This window comes from Mustela lutreola, chromosome 13 (genome assembly GCF_030435805.1).
Source record: "Mustela lutreola isolate mMusLut2 chromosome 13, mMusLut2.pri, whole genome shotgun sequence".
Taxonomy (NCBI): Eukaryota; Metazoa; Chordata; class Mammalia; order Carnivora; family Mustelidae; genus Mustela; species Mustela lutreola.
In genome coordinates, this window is record NC_081302.1 from 62,675,944 (window position 1) to 62,693,283 (window position 17,340).

General features: G+C 38.4%; 1 protein-coding gene and 1 pseudogene across 1 annotated transcript in view; both read left to right on the forward strand.

Annotated features, from left to right (window-relative positions):
* FAM124A (family with sequence similarity 124 member A) overlaps positions 1-17,340 on the forward strand; it is a 113,408-nt gene that overhangs the window by 79,229 nt on the left and 16,839 nt on the right. The gene's annotated exons all lie outside the window — the stretch shown is intronic.
* LOC131813821 (ADP-ribosylation factor-like protein 8B) lies at positions 12,275-17,292 on the forward strand (annotated as a pseudogene).

A 17,340-nucleotide genomic window follows, 5' to 3' on the forward strand; every position in this document is an offset into this window, starting at 1 on the left:
ATTATTTGCTTCAGGGGTACAGGTCTGTGAATCATCAGTCTTACATAATTCACAGCACTCACCATAGTACATACCCCCCACAATGTCCATCACCCAGGCACCCTTTCCCTCCCTCCACCCTCCAGCAGTCCTCAGTTTGTTTCCTGAGATTAAGAGTCTCTTATGGTTTGTACCCCTCCCTGGTCCCATCTTGTTTCATTTTTCCCTCCCTTCCCCCCACAAGCCCCCACCCTGCCTCTCAAATTCCTCATAGCAGAGAGATAATATGATAATTGTCTTTCTCTGATTGACTTATTTCTCTTAGCATAATACCCTCTAGTTCCATCCACGTCATTGCAAGTGGCAAGATTTTGGTTTTTTGATGGCCGCATAGTATTCCATTGCATATATATGAATATATCACATCTTATTTATCCATTCTTCTGTTGATGGACATCTAGGTTCTTTACACAAGCAGCTCAGTTGGGAAAGTGTTAGACTGAAGATCTAACGGTCCCTGGTTCAATCCTGGGTTTTGGCAGTCGTTTTAGATGCCACCATCAGTGGCATCCCCTCTCACTAGACGGCACCAGTCTAATTACAGTAGTTTCATTCTTCATTTTCCTGGATATGTGGCTGTCCAATTTTCCCAGCACCATTTGTTAAAGAGGCTGTCTTTTTTCCATTGCATATTCTTTCCTGCTTTGTCAAAGATTAGTTGACCATAGAGTTGAGGGTCCATTTCTGAGTTTTCTTTTCTGTTCCATTGATCTGTGTGTCTGGTTTTTTTGTGCCAATACCATACTGTCTTGAGGATTACACCTTTGCAATAGAGCTTGAAGTCCAGAATTGTGATGTCACCAGCTTTGGTTTTCTTTTTCAACATTCCTCTGGCTAGATCACTGGTCTTTTCTGGTTCCTTACAAATTTTAGGCTTATTTGTTCCAGCTCTGTGAAAAATGTCGATGATATTCTGATAGGGATTGCACTGAATGTATAGATTGCTCTGGGTAGCATAGACATTTTAACAATATTTGTTCTTCAAATCCATAAGCATGAAATGTTTCTTTGTATCTTCCTCAATTTCTTTCATATGCATTCTATAGTTTTCAGAGTATAGGCCCTTTACCTCTTTGGTTAGGTTTATTCCTAGGTATTTTGTGATTTTTGGTGAATTTGTAAATGGAATTGATTACTTAATTTCTCTTTCTTTTCTCATTGTTAGCATGTAGAAATGCAACTGATTTCTGTGCATTGATTTTATACCCTGCCACTGAATTCCTATATGAGTTCTAGCAGTTTTGGGGTGGAGCCTTTTGGGTTTTCCACAGAGTGTCATGTCATCTCCAAAGAGTCAGAGGTAAGAATTTGACTACTTCTTTGCTGATTGGGATGCCTTTTATTTCTTTTTGTTTTCTGATTGCTGAGACAAATACTTCCAGTACTATGTTGAACAACAGTGGTGAGGTGGACAGCCCGGTCATGTTCCTAAATTCATATCTTTCAATAATTACTCTGAATGTAAATGGATTAAATGGGCCAATCAAAAGACATAGAGTATCAGATTGGATGATAAAACAACACCTACCAATATGTGCCTATAAAAGACTCATTTTAGACCCCAAAACACCTCCAGACTGGAAGGGGTTTAAAACCATTTATAATGCTAATGGACATCAAAAGAAAGCTGGGGAAGCAATCCTTATATCACACAAATTAGATTAAGCCAAAGACTGTAATAAAAGATGAAGAGGAACAGTATATCATAATTAAAGGGGCTATCCAACAAGAAGATCTAACAACTGTAAATATTTATGCCTAATTAATAAATAATTGGACATAATATAATAAATATTTATAATATTAATATATTATAATTTTATTATAATTTTGCTGTTATAATTAATATTAATATAATTAATAAAAATTAATAAGAAATTTAAAGAAACACCTTGTTAATAATACAATAATACTAGGGGACTTTAACACCCCCCTCACTGAAATGGACAGATCATCTAAGCAGAAGATCAAACAAGGAAACTAGGGCTTTAAATGACACACTGGACCAGATGGACTTCACAGGTATATTCAGAGCATTTCATCCTAAAGCAACAGATGCACATTCATCTCAAGTGCACATGGAACATTCTCCAGAATAGATCACATCCTGGGTCACAAATCAGGTCTCAACCGATATCTAATTTTTTTATTTCCTTCTTTCTACTGGTTTTGAGCTTTCTTTGTTCTTTTTCTAGCTCCTTAGGTGTAAAGTTAGATTATTTATTTAAGATTTTTCTTACTTCTTGAGGTAGGCATGTATTGCTATAACCTTCCCTCTTTAAAATAGTTTTTGCTGCATCCCAAAGATTTTGGACCATTGTGTTTTCATTTTCATTTGTTTCCATGTATTTTTTTTATATCTTCTTAGAGTACTTGGTTGACCCATTCATGTTTAACAGCATGTTATTTAAATTCTATGTATTTGTGTTACTTTCAGATTTTTTCTTGTGGTTGATTTCTAGTTTCATAGCATTGTGGTCAGAGAAAATATATGGTGTGACTTCAATCTTTTTTAATTTGTTGAGACTTATTTTGTAGCCTAATATATGATCTAGTTTCGGAGAACGTTTCAAATGCACTTGAAAGAATGTGTATTCTGCTGTTTTGGGATGGAATGTTCTGAATATATCTGTGATGTCCCTTTGGTCCAGCATGTCATTCAATGCCATTGTTTCCTTGTTGATTTTCTGTTTAGATGATCTGTCCATTGATATAAGGGAGTGTTAAAGTCCACTACTATTATCGTATTATCATGGATTACTTCCTTTGTGTTTGTTATTAACTGCTTTGTTTTTGGGTGCTCCCATGTTGTGTGCATAAATATTTACAGTTGTCATATTTTCTTGTTGGATTGTTTCCTTTATGATAATATCCTTCTTTGTTTCTTGTTAGTCTTTGTTTGCCAGTCTATTCTGTTCAATATAAGTATTGATACCCTGGCTTTCTTTTCACATCCGTTTGCAAGATAAATGCCTATCCACCCCCTCACTTTCAATCTGCAGGTGTCTTTTTAGGTCTGAAATGGGTCTCTTGCAGGCAACATACAGAGGAGTCTTGTTTTGTTTTGTTTTGTTTTTAATCCATTCTGTCACCCTGTGTCTTTTGATTAGCATGTTTAGTCCATTTACATTCAAAGTAATTACTGATAGCTTTGTATTTATTACCATTTTGTTACTTGCTTTATGATTGATTTTGTAGTTCTTTGTTCCTTTCTTACCTTTCTCTCCTCTCTCATGATTAGTTGGCTTTTTATTGACATATTTGGATTACTTTCTCTTTATTTTTTGCATAGCTATTACTGGTTTTTGATTTGTGGTTACCATTATGTTTGTATATAACATCATCTGCATATAGCAGAAGTTGATGGTGGTTTAAATTTCAACCCATTCTTTACCTCTCTCCCCCACCCCACTCCCTTTTAGGTATATGGTATCATACTTTACATCTTTTTATTTTGTGAGTCCCTTGACTCACTTTTTACGATTTACTTATTTTTACTGATTGTGTTCTTCCTGCTTTTCTTACTCTTATTTACGGTCTTTGCTTTCACTCAAAAAGTTCCCTTTAACATTTTTTTTTTCCCTTTAACATTTTTTGTAGGACTGATTTAGTGGTCATGAATTCCTTCAACTTTTTTTTTCTGTCATCTGCTCAGCTTGGTGACTTTCAGATACTCTGTCCTCTGGTTCACTGATTCATTCTCCTACTTGCTTTAGTCTATTTATCCCATCTAATGTGTTTTTTTATGTCTTTGTTAAGGGTCTCACTGATGTCCTCCACTTTTCTCAAGTCCAGTGAGTATCTTTATGATCATTACCTTAAATTCTCTGTCAGGCATATTACTTAGCTTCATTTTATTTAGGTCTCTTGCTATGATTTTGTTTTCTTTCATTTGGGACATATTTCTGTGTCTCCTCATTTTGTCTGACTCTGTGTCTGTTTCTGTGTGTTAGTAAAGTGAGCTACAACTCCCACTCCTGAAAGTAGTGGCCTGCGATGGCCCTCTGTTGCCCTGCGGTGCAATGTCCTTTGTTCCCTAGAACCTGGTGCTTCAGTGCTCTCCCCTCTGTGTGTTGCCTGTGCCCTCCTCTTGTGGCTGAGGCATTTTAATCTTCAGTCATCTGTAATGGCTCTCTTTGCCTGTTGGGGGCAGGGGTTGGTTCCTGTGTTAGTGGGCCAGCTTGGGGCCACCTTTGATGAGTCAGACCAGGCATTTGCCAGAAATGAAGCAGCACCAAACTGCAGGGTACTTTCCTTGTGTTGTCCCTTGAGAAGCTTTTGTTGGTGAGTGGGGCCTATAGTCAGACCAGCTATCTGCCCTTCCACCCACTGCTGGAGCCACAGTCTGGCTGATGTGTGTGATAATCTTTCCCTCTCCTTGGGGTAGGAGTCACTTGGGATTGGTGCTAGCCTCTATCAGGACGGCTTTCAGGCTTGCTAAGTAGCTAAGCCTGGAGCACTGCTGTGGATAGACTGCAACTAGGAGTCTATGGAAGAGGACGAATCTTCAGCATGTGCGATGGCAGGATACACAGTGTTAGGAAGGTTTGCACTGGTCTCCGGGAGAGAAACCTACAGCACTGGGACTGAAGCAGGGCTGTCTAGGGCGGGCAGATCCATTGAAGTATAGGGAGTAAAGAAGAAAGTGTGGTGTTAGCAAGTTAGGTGGCAAGTGTTAGTGCCACACTGGTTCCTGAGGTAGCCATTTGTTTATGTTGGGGGGGGTGGGCAGAGGAGGAAAAGGGTACCTTCCAGCTCCATTGTTCTGGAAGAATCTCCCAGTGATCTCTGACCCTCCAGGACAGGCTCTGAAATTAGTAAATGACCCTCACTCTTGTATACCCCAGGTGTTTTTCAAACTGCTGCTTCTATGCTATATCTCCACAGGGTGTTTTTTGTGCTATTTCCTCTTGCCCTACCAGCTCTCCCATAGCTGAGCCTGCTGATTTTTAAAATTCCAGTTTTTAAGTCGTGCTGATTGTAAGAACTCATGAAATTCAGCCCTTCTTGTTTTTAAAGCCAAATGTTACGGATCTTCATCCTCCCGGCACAGGCTCACTGGTGTGATAAGCAGTTTCTCCAGTTTGAGTCCATGGGTCTCTCCCTCTCATAGACCATATAGTTCAGTTAGCTCCCCAGTGTGTCTCCTACCCTTCCTACCCTCCTCAGTGTGGCCTCTTCTTTACATTTATTTGTGGGGTTCCTTCTGCCAGTCTTCAGGTCATTTTCTAAGCTACTTACATTGATGTGAGTGTTATCTAATTGTGAACGTGGACAAGGTGAGCTTAGGGTCCTCCTACTCTATCAACTGTTAAGCAATCATTAGTTTTTGATGTAGTATTCAAAGATTCTTTAGTTATATATAACACACAGTGCTCATCATAACAGGTGCCCTCCAGGATACCCATCACCCTGTTACCCCTCCCCACTCCTCCTCTCTGAAACACTGAGAAACAGCGTCCATAGTGCCCCGTGGCTCATCTCCCTCTCTGATTTCTCCCCATTCAGATTTCCCTGCCTTCCCTTATGGTCCTCCATACTATTGCTTACGTTTCTCATATGAGTGAATCCATACAATAATTGTCTTTCTCTGTTTGACTTACTTTACTTAGCATAATCTTCTCCAGTTCATTCCATGTTGATGCAAATGGTGGGTATTTATCCTTTCTGATGGCTGAGTAATAGTCCATTGTATATATGTTCCACATCTTCTGTATCCATTCATCTGCTGAAGGGCATCTTGGCTCCTTCCACAGTTTGGCTATTATGGACATTGCTGCTATGAACTTTGAGGGGCTTGTGCCCCTTCTTTTCACTACATCTGTATCTTTGGGGTAAACATGTAGTAGAGCAATTGCTGGGTCGTAGGGAAGCCCTATTTTTAACATCTTGAACCTTCATACTGTTTTCCAGAGTGGCTGTACCAGTCTGCATTCCCACCAAGAGTTTCCCTTTCTCTACATCCTTGCCAACTTTAATTATTTCCTGTTTTTTTTTTAATTATTTCCTGTGTAAGGTGGTATCTCAGTGTGGTTTTGATTTGTATTTCCCTTTTGCCAAGTGATGTGGAGCATTTTTCATGTGTCTGCTAGTCATTTGTATGTCTCCTTTAGAGAAATATCTACTCATGTCTTCTGCCCATTTTTTGACTGGGTTATTTGTTTTTTGAGTGTTGAGTTTAAGAAGTTCTTTATAGATCCTGGATATCAGCCCTTTGTCTGTAGTGTTATTTGCAAATATCTTCTCCCATTCATTGGGTTGTCTCTTAGTTTTGTTGACTATTTCCTTTGTCGTGTAGAAGCTTTTTATCTTGATGAAATCCCAGAAGTTCATTTTTGCTTTTGTTTCCCTTGCCTTTGGAGAAGTGTTTTGAGAGAAGTTTCTGTGCCCAGTGTCAAAGAGGTTACTTCCTATGTTCTCCTCTAGGAATTTGATGGATCCCTGTCTCACATTGAGATCTTTCATTCATTTTGGGTTTATCTTTGTGTGTGGTGTAAGGGAATGGTCCAGTTTCATTCTTCTATATGTAGCTGTTCATTTTTCCCAGCACCATTTATGGAAGAGACAGTTTTTTTCCATTGGATATTTTTTCCTGGTTTGTCAAAGATTAGTTGATCATAGAATTGAGGGTCCATTTCTGGAGTCTTTCTTCTGTTCCATTAGTCTGTGTGTCTGTTTTTGTGCTGATACCATGCTGTCTTGGTGATCACAGCTTTGTAGTATAGTTTGAAGTCAGGCAACATGATGTCCCCAGCTTTGATTTTCTTTTTCAACCTTCCCTTGGTGATTCAGGGCCTTTATGGTTCCATAAAAATTTTAGGGTTGTTTGATCTAGCTCCTTGAAGAATGCCAATAGTATTTTAATAGGGATGGCATTGAAAGTGTAAATTTCCCTGAGCAAGATAGACATTTTAACAATGTTTTTCTTCCAATCTATGATCATGGAATGTTTTTCCATCTTTTTGTGCCTTCCTCAATTTCTTTCATAAGTATTCTATAGTTTCTAGAGAATGGATCCTTTACCTCTTTGGTTAGGTTTATTCCTAGGTATTTTATGGTTTTTGTTGCGATTGCAAATGGAATTGATCCCTTAATTTCTGTTTCTACAGTTACATTGTTAGTGTATAGAAAAGCACAGAATCCTGAAAATATATACTTTCGGCAGCCATAAAATTAAGTATGAGTCCCAGGCATAGGAAACATAAAGCTAGGCATAAGAGTAGATCAGGAAATTGGCCTAAAACAGTAGGCCCTCATCTGGGTTCATAATAAAATCAACTTGGAAGTTTTTCAACTGATTCCCACACCAGAGATTGTTTCAGTTGCTCTAGAGTGGGATATTTTTTTAAAGCTTCCCAAGTAATTCTTATGAGCTGCAAGGTTATAAACTGACCTGTTGTATTATACAATAAATTCTGCTTTCATTTTTGTTGCTTTCAGCATGATTTTAAGACAGCCTGGGTTTTGAGGACTATTCTGTCAAATAAGTGTATTTTTTTTTTTTAATCTGTACTGGAAAACACATGTATTCAGTGATCCTGATGGTGGTGGTTGGAGGGGGGGGGTGGCAGTTGCAAAGTTGAGAATGGCCAGGAAAGAACCAACATGACCAGCAGTAGTCTGGCAATAATATATATTGCCAAGTCCACTGGGAGGTTTTGAAGATGGTTTGTAGACATGACTCCATGTTGCCTTATTTTAGGTGTAGTTCCTTGTCAGATATGGGCAACTAAGTCAGACTTGAAATACCACTGCCTTTCACTTTTGATCATTCCTTCTTACTGATTTATGTTAGAAAGTGGTGAGGAGCACAGAGTCATCCATGAATAACACATAATAATATCTATGAATAACACAGAATTATCCCTGAATTGTTGATTAGAGTCCAGGCCAAATACAAAGAAGAAAAACAAAGAGAAACAAAGAAGTACCCCACACTTTAAGTTCAGAGAAACTCCAACTGTGAGACCAGCCATTTCCCTCTTCAAGGGATCCTGGGTGCCCCAGTTCAGCAGGACTGGAATTCCTTCCACTGCCATCTCCATAGAGGAGCACTGGGGCCATGTCAGGTCAATAGGGGACAACACAGCCCCTCTGTTCCCTACAAGATCAAGGGTCCACTAACTGTACTCCCTACCTGCCTAAATAGTCTCCTGTTTTTATCATTCTGAGCCACTGAATGGCCAAGACTTGATGTTTCAGACCCAGTCTTGCCTTGAGGAAGGAGGCAGGAGGAAGATGACCAAGGGAGATGAACCAGAGTGCATGCAGTATTTCTGGCTTTGGTGAGGGGCTGGTAAAATTGGATAATTGGCTTAAAAGTCTGTATGAAATGCTTTTTTGACAGGATTCAGCAAAGCAGAACCATAGGCCATATCTGGCCTGCTACCTATTTTTGTAAATAAACTTTTATTCTAACATATACATACAGCCTTTGAACCCCAAATCAGCCATCTCTTCCTCTTTGATCGTGGTTTATGACTCTTTCAAGTATTGTTGAAATCAGTTTTGAGGAATATTTTATCCATGTTCATTAGGGATACTGGTCTATGATTTTCTTTTCTTCTAGTGCCCTTATCTGATTTAGTATCAGGGTAATACTGGCCTCATAAAATGAGTTTGGAAGTGTTCCCTCCTCTCCTCTTTTCTGAAAGAGTTTAAGTCTTCCTCAGATGTTCTGTAGAATTTACTAGTGAAGCCATCTGGTTCCAGACTTTTTTATTTGAATCACTAATCAAAAATCTCCAGTCTCTTTGCCAGTAATTTCTTCATGATTCAATCATGGTAGATTGGATATTTCTAGTAATACATCAATTTTAACACCTCTTCTTTCACTTGTTTTGAGTTCTTTCTGTGGTGAGTCTAGCCAAAGGTTTGTCAATTTTATTTATCTTACAAAAATTACTCTTGGTTTCATTGATTTTTCCTATTAACTTTTCAGTCACTGTTTCATTTATTTCTGCCCTGATCTTTCTTTCCTTCTGCTTTTTGTGTTAGCTTGTTGTTTTTCCAGTTCTTGAGGTTAGAGGGAGATTGGTTGAGATCTTTTTCATTTCTTGATGTGGGCATTTATTGCTCTGAACTTTTAGTACAGCTCTTGCTGCATCCGAAAAGTTTTGCTATGTTGTATTTCCATGTTCAGTTGTATATATATATATATATATATATATATATATATATATTTTTTTTTTTTTTTACTTCCCTTTTGGTTTCTTTTTTGACCAATTGGTTTTTCATGCATATGTTAATCTCCACAATTGTGAATTTTCCGTCTTCCCTCCTACTACTGTTTTCTAGTTTTATACCATTATGGTCAGAAAAGATAGTTGGTATCATTTACTCTTAAGTTTGCTAAGTAATTTTTTGTGACCTATCACGTGATCTATCCTAAAAAATGTTTTGTGTGCACTTGAGAAGAATATGTCTTCTGCTGCTGTTGGGTAGAATGTTCTCTATATGTCTACTATGTCTGGTCTAAGGGAAATGGATTTGATAACCAAACCAAATTTGATTTGGTTATCAAATCCATTTCCCTATTGATTTTTTGTCTGGTTTATCTATTGTTGAAGTAGCATAGTGAAGTCCTCCACTATTATTGCATTGCTATTTATTTCTCCCTTCAGATCTGTTAACAATTCGTTTTTTTAGGTGCTCCCATATTGGGTGCATAGATAGAATTGTATATCTTCCTGATAATTGACCTCTTTATCATTAGATAATTACATTCTTTGTCTCTTGTTATAATTTTTGACATAATGTTTATTTTGTCTCATTTAATTACCTCTGCTCTTTCGGTTTCCATTTGCTTGCAATGTCTTTTTCCATCCCTTTACGTTCAGCCTATGAGTGTCCTTACTGCTTAAGTGAATCCTATGTAGACAGCATACAGATGGATTTTTCCCCCCACTGTCCCTTAATTGGAGAATTTTGTCCTTTTAAAATAATTATTGATAAATAAGGATGTGCTATAGCCATTTTGTTCATTGCTTTCTGGTTGTTTTATAGTTCCTTTCTTGCTGTCATTTTTTGTAGTGCTTTGCTCTAGTTCTTTCTCCTTATCATTTGTGTATCTGAGGATTTTTTTTTCTTTGAACACTTTGAATATGTCACCCCACTCTCTCCTCACTTGTAAGGTTTCTGCCAAAAGCCTTGTGGGGATTTCTTTGTATGTAATGGTTCTTTTACCTCTTGCTGGTTTAAAGTTTCTTTGTTTTTGATTTTTCAGAGGTTGATTATGAGGTGTCTTGGTGAAAATTGATCTTTGAGCTTCCTGTGCTGGATGGCCATATGCCTCCCCAGTTTGGGGGAATTTCAGCCATTTAAGTTTCCTCTTCCTTTCTCCCTCTCTTATCCTTATTTTGGAAGTCCCAAAAAGATATTTTTTTTTTTATCTTGCTCCAAAGTGAAAGTAGGATTTTTTCACGCTTTTTCATTCTAATTTCAAAAATGGGATTTTTGGGACGCCTGGGTGGCTCAGTGGGTTAAAGCCTCTGCCTTCGGCTCAGGTCGTGATCCCAGGGTCCTGGGATCGAGTCCCGCATCGGGCTCTCTGCTTGGCAGGGAGCCTGCTTCCTCCTCTCTCTGCCTGCCTCTCTGCCTCCTTGTGATTTCTGTCTATCAAATAAATAAATAAATCTTAAAAAAAAAAAAAAAAAAAAAAAATGGGATTTTTGCTTAAGTTGATACTAATTATTTCAGTCAGCTGCTTCTAAGATCTGTTCATTGAAGTATGATAAGGAATATTTCTCTTCCGAAATTCCTTACATCAGTGACACTTTATCAAATTGTAACAACCCTTTGTTAATGCAAAAATCAGTTTAGTCTACCCTTTTATTTTTTAGACAATGGTATAGTAATGCATAAGTCATACTGAAAAATAATCAGGGAAGAACATAGAACTTAGGGAAGAATTTAAATTGGGCATGATATGCTCCTTTCATGAATTTTTAGATTTATAGATTCTCTCATTAAAGTTATTTCTCGGATCTATGATCTTGTCTGTTGATCCTCAAATGGATAGCTTTTTGAATATACACCAGGTCAATCAGAACTAACAGTTCCAGGGGGTCATAGTCCCTTTCTATCTAGCATCTTCTGTGATACTTATCCCACTTTCCCAAGAGCTAGTACTGCTATTGAACAAGGTGGTCCCTAAGGCATTTCTTGACTTGAAAATTTTCTTTTTACCATAGATGTTGCTGCCACTTTCTCAAAATATCACGGTCCTTATGATTTTTCCCTATAAAAACCATTTGTGGTTTACAGATATTTGTACATACTTAATATTCCCTTGATAATAAGCACTTTTAGAAGAGATGTATTTTTACCTGACATGTACTTTTGTATTCCTTCATTTGGTAGGAATTTGTTGTGTGCATATATGTGCCAATATGAACATTTGGGCGGGTATTAGAAGTCATTCAGCCGGGGTGCTAAAAGCCTTACACCAGCAAGTAAAGATTTTGCAGTTAACCCAGTTCCTCTAACTATTCAATGTACATTTCTGCAAAATTTCTATGTTTTGGTAATCTGTAAGGTCAGGTTCATGAAAGGACAAATAGTGGCTTTATTAGATACAAGCTTAGTTCTCTCTCTCATATATGGCAGCCCACAGTTCTCAGGGTTCCAAGTTTTTTTCTGTTTGGTCCCCCACCCTGTGATTCAGAATAGCTGCTAGATGGGTAGCAATAATTTCTTAAAATGCAGCACAGTAAGTACCAGCCTTAAAAGATGAATGTTGATATTTGTAATGTGAATATATATATAAAGAATAGGCACTTCACTAAAGCGGATATCCAAGTGGCCATTAAAAATATAAGAAGGTACTCAATATAATCAGTCATCTGGGAAATGCCAGTTTCCCACCACCCATCATTACCTACCAGAATCGCAAAAATTTTAAAGAACAGTAAAACCAAATGTTAATGGGGATGTGAAGCAACTAAAACACAAATTCCTGGTAGAATTATACATTGATATAATCTTATAAAGCTTAAAAATAACTTGCCTTGTGCCCCAGCAATTCCACGTAAATATACGCCCAAGAAAAGTAAGTGCACATTGTTCACAAAGGAGGGCAGGTGGCCAGATGAGGGTTCACAACATCGCCTTGAGTTTGGTCTCTGAAGATAGGCAGGTGTCCTCTAAGCAGATAAGCATTTAGAAGAACATGAAGTCATGGAGATAAAAGCCAACCTGATGTTTTGGGGGAAAATGTCAGTTCCAAACAGCTGAACCACATAGATTACAATTCCAGAAAGATACAAGGCTGAAGGAGTAGAGTATTGCAGAGCTTGCTAATGGGTCTGTTCTGCCGGGGGACATAGTCAGATTTGTACTTATCAAGATTGTTCAGATCAGTGCATTGGAGTGAAGTTAGGGAGGCTATGTAACAGGTAGCAGGAGGTTAGATGGATGTTTATCACTTTGCTGCCATTTTGCCAGTTCTGGAGAATAAGTACTTTTCTTATATTCTGCATTATCCTGGTGTGTCATTCTATAAGAAATGAACAGATGAGTGGTTAAGCAAGTCTTTGCTTAAACCGTTCTGACAATTTTCAAGTGTCCTATCTAGAAATGTCACTGTTTTCACCAAATGTACACAGGTTTTACCTTACTATGAAACTTGCATTTTTCCTCTAAATTGTCCTTATTTCTAAGGTCCATTAAAAAAAATGGACTTTCAGTTTGAGATGTTGACATAGGAGTATCCCAAATTCACCTCCTTCCATGGACACACTGAATCTACAGCTACATATAAAAAAAAAAATTCTTCTGAAGGAAACCCCAAAACACCCACATCAAAGTGGGGTAGGGGGGTTGATCCATGATGGCAATGTAGGAAGACCCTGAAATCACCTTCCTCTATGGGCACACCAAATCTGCACTATTTATGAAGCAGTTCCTTCTGAACAACTGAAGACTTGATGAACAGCTTCTATATAACAAAAGACCAAGAACATCAAGAGAGATGGAGGTATGATGGGAACCCCACCCTTGATAATGTACTACCTCTCCCACTTGAGTTCACAAAGAGGCTATGAGCAGAGTCTTCTGTCCAAGGGCACAGGAAGAAAAAAGACTACAGATTAGCAGAGCAACTAGAATATAAAGGAACAAGCCCTAGACACCAGCCAGAATGTGAGGGAGCTGCTGAGACTCTCTGGGTCTAAGAAGTGGACAAGCACTATGGTTTAAATTCCCCACCCCCAAGCTTGACAGTATGGGTAGAAACAGGGTTCAGGTGCCCCAGACAGCCTGTCTACCTCAGTGACTTCCAGGCTCCTAACCCACACCCAGCTGTCCCACCAAGATGGCATCAGTACAGTGCTGCTTACACCAGGATACCCCTGCGCAGCACTTACTACATCTCCAGTCATTGCAGGAAGGTAGCACAAGCAACCTGGAATACTCCAGACTCATACCATTTCAGCTTCAGATGGCTTGCTAAGGTACCCCCAGCACAGAGTGCTCTGGAACGTGCTCATGCTTGCCTCAGTTCTAGCGACAGTGCCAGAGCACCCCAGGATCCCCCAGCCTGTACCATATCTCAGATTCAGAGCAGGGAACCTACCGGGCACCCTCCATGTGGAGAGCCTCAGGACATCTTGGTTTGCACCCACTTCACCACCACAGCACCACCACAGAGCACCCTGGGAACCCAGCCCACACAAGCCACAGCTCCAGCCAAAGTTACCAGGCCCACACAGTCTACATAGGGAATGACTATACACAAGACCATTCCTTTGAGTTTTGAAATAGCTGTCCTACCTAATTCATGGAAACAGATCCAGCAAGTCAAGCAATATGAGGAGACTAAAGAACAGGTTTCAAATTTAAAAAAAAAAAAAAAGAATCTCAGAAAATGAAATGGAGGTAAACAATATGCCTCATAAAGAGTTTAAAGTACCTACTTGTGATCTCTGTCTCTCAAATAAATAAAAATAAAATCTTTAAAAAAAAGAGTTTAAAGTAGGGATACATAAAAATGCTTGTAGGACTGGAGGGAGAAGGGGAAAAACTCAATGATAACTTCAACAAAGAGATAGAAACCAAGTTGAAGAATACAATAACTGAAAAAAAAATACAATAACTGAAAGAAAAATACACTGGAGGAAATCAATAGTAGATTAGCAGATGCAGAAGAGTGGGAATGGATTAGTGATCTGGAAGGGTAACAGAAAGCACCCAAGCTGAACACCAAAAAGAGAAGAGAATTTTTAAAAGTGTAGATAGATTAAGGGATTTCTTGGATGTCAAGCAAACTAACATTCAATTTATAGAAGGTCCCAGAAGATTAAGAGAGAAAGGTGTAGAAAACTTACCTGAAGAAATAATAGAGATGAACAAGATGAACGCAAAGTGTTCCACGCCATGACATATAATAATAAAAATGCCAAAAGTTGAAGAGTTGCAAGAAAGAAGCAAAAGGGAGACCCCATAAGGCCATTAGCTGACTCTTCAGCAGAAACTGAATGTATCATGTTATTCCCTTCTGGCTTGAAAAGTGCTAAAAGGATAAAAACATACAACCAAAAATATTCTACCTGGCATAGTTATCATTCCGAATTGGAGAGAGCATGAGTTTCCCAGATTAACAAAAGTTAAAGGAGTTTATCACTACTAAACAAGACTTAAAATGTTAAAGGGATTTCTTTAAGTGGAAAAGGAAAGGCCATAATTAGAAGGAAAGTATAAAATATAACAACATATACATGAAAAAGAGTGGAGAGAGTAAAAAAATTCTTTTAGAATGTGCTCAAACTTAAGGGACCATCCAATTGATATAGACTAGTGTATACTTAGGATAATATATATGAAGCTCGCAGTAACCATAAATCAAAAACCTATAATACATACACACACACACAAGAGAAACCCAATCATAACACTGCAGGAAGTCACCAATCACAAGGAAAGAAACCAAGAGGAGAAAGGAACAGAGAAAGACAACAAAAACAACCAGAAGACAATGAAAACGGTAATAACATACATATCAGTAATTACTTTAAATGTAAATAGTCTAAATGCTCCAATCAAAAAACATAGGGTGAAAGAATAGATTAAAGCAAAAAAAGACCCATCTGTAGGCTACCTACAAGAGACTCATTTCAGATCTACAGCCACCTGAAGACTAAAAGGGAAAGGATGGAAAAAGATATTCCATTCAAATAGCAGCAAAGAAACCAGGGTAGCAATGCTTGTATCAGACATAATAGACATTAAAACAAGGCCAGTGGTGTGCCACGGCCCCGAGGAGCCATTGAGGCCTCAGGACTGAGGCCCGCTCTTGTGGGAGCCGACGCTGCTACTGTCCTCCCGCCCGCCCGTCCATTCTCCCTCCCGCCGGCCATCATGTTGGCACTCATCTCCCACCTGCTGGACTGGTTTTGCTCGCTCTTCTGGAAGGAGGAGATGGCACTGACGCTGGTGGGGCTGCAGTACTCGGGCAAGACCATCTTCATCCATGTCAGCACATCAGGTCAGTTCAGTGAGGATAGGATACCCACAGTGGGCTTTAACATGGGGAAAGTAACTAAAGGTAACATCACAAGAAAGATTTGGGACATAGGAGGACAACCCCAGTTCCGGAGCATGTGAGAACAGTACTGCAGGGGAGTCAATGCCATTGTTTACATGACAGATGCTGCTGATCGTGAAAAGATAGAAGACTCTCAAAATGAACTACATCATCTTCTAGATAAGCCACTGTTACAAGGAATTCTAGTGCTAGTACTTGGAAGCAAGAGAGAGCTTCCTAAGACCTTGGATGAGAAACAACAAACTGAAAAAAATGAACCTATCTGTTATTCAGGACAGAGGAATTTGCTGCTACTCAATTTCTTGCAAAGAAAAGGAAAACATAGATATCACACTTCAGTGGCTTATTCAACATTAAAATCTAGAAGAAGCTGAAGCATCTCCTGAAGTCTTCCAGTACTTCCTGGCTATAATCCTAGAATTACTGTCCATTCCCCTGAAGTACTTCCCAGAGTACAGTCCTCCCTAAACCCAAGAAATTGCCTTTCATAAACAAGAGAGTTTATTTCTCTTGTGTACTGCTGAAGATGTGTATCCCTAATCCTTCATAAAGAATCAGCTAGAGTTGTCATGATAAAGTCAGCACACACACAAAAGCTTCTTATACATACTTGTCTTAAACAGTGTATAGAGCCTTTTTTTAAAAAACAAAAACAAAAACACTTGACCATCTTAAATCAAGAAAATTGCATATTTCTGTTCTGGTCTTTCTGGGCCAGATTTATATTGTTTTCAGTAAATGTCTATGATAATTCATTGTAGAATCCATCCACTTAATAATACTGATACTGACTTGATAGCAACATGAAGTTTCTAGTGCCACACAGTATTTAGAAAACCTTTAGCTTGACTCGTGGGATATTAACATACTGTTTACAAAACTCACAAATGCATGTGAAATCTGTAATCACACCTTAGGAATTTTTAAAAAACTGGTCTGCAAAGCATGACCTGAGGCACCAGATCAGTGTTGTTCTCGTTTTTTACACTGGTGAGATCATATATGAATTCTTAAAACGTCTGCTTTCTGAGAATTCTTCATCACAGATAGCAGTTGGGGATATGAGAGGAACTAAGGCACGCTGTATCTGTCCAGATCCTTAGTTCTCTACTTTTTCTTCTTTTTCTTTTTCTCTTTTTTGGTTGGGGGTGGGGGGGATCAACATACTTTTTTAAAGGGTTGGGAATTGAAGATTTTCTTAAAGGCTTTCATGGATTTAGAGCATTCCAACCAATGTAATAAAATGGGTTAAGAATGTCAAAAAACAAACACTGTAACAAAAGATAAAGAAGGTCATTACATAATTATAAAGGGACCAATTTCAACAAGAGGATATAACAATTATAAATATCTATATAGCCAACACTGGAGCACCTAAATATATAAAGTATCTTTTAACAGACATAAAGAAAAAAACTGACAGAAACACAATAATAGTAGGGACTTTACCACTCCATGTATATCAGTGGATCGATCATACAGGCAGAAAATAAGGAAACAATGTCTTTGAATGACACATTAGACCAAATGGACTTAACAGATATATACAGAACACCACATCTAAAAACAGTAGAGTAACATCCAAGTGCACATGGAACATTCTCCAGGATCATATTCTAAGCCACCAAACAAGTTTCAATAAATCAATGAAAACATGCTGTCAGGCATCTTTTTCAGCCATAATAGTATGAAAATAGAAATCAATCACAAGAATTAAAAAAAAAAACCCTGGAGGGGTGCTTGGGTGGCTTAGTCAGTTA